We start from the raw sequence: 497 nt of genomic DNA, 5'->3' as shown, positions 1-497 counted from the left end.
AGTGTTATTCAGTGTCTTCCCACTCCTCAGTTGAACTGCTTGACATTCATCTGTTATCTGTTTACATATTTGCTGTCTTGCTTGATTCAACTGCAGTTCTATGTTCTTGTTAGCAACTTTAGTTTCATGGAGCATCTCTTTAAATTCTGCTAACTGTTCTGTCATCAGGAGCAATTGTTGATTAAGCTCAATCATCTGTTCTTGAGGGTTAGGATCAGTGGTTACTGCCATGACTTCCCTTTTTGGAGAGAACTCATTGCTAGAGTACAAATATTGGTTTCTAGCAACAGTGTCTATAAGCTCTTGAGCCTCTTCAATTGTCTTCCTCATGTGTATAGATCCACCAGCTGAGTGGTCTAAAGACATCTGAGCTTTTTCTGTAAGCCCATAGTAAAAGATGTCTAACTGTACCCACTCTGAAAACATTTCAAAGGGGCATTTTCTTAGCATACCTCTATACCTCTCCCAGGCATTATAAAGGGATTCATTATCCTCTT

The sequence above is a fragment of the Arachis duranensis genome, chromosome 9 (assembly GCF_000817695.3).
Source record: "Arachis duranensis cultivar V14167 chromosome 9, aradu.V14167.gnm2.J7QH, whole genome shotgun sequence".
Taxonomy (NCBI): Eukaryota; Viridiplantae; Streptophyta; class Magnoliopsida; order Fabales; family Fabaceae; genus Arachis; species Arachis duranensis.
This window is presented reverse-complemented; position numbering follows the sequence as displayed.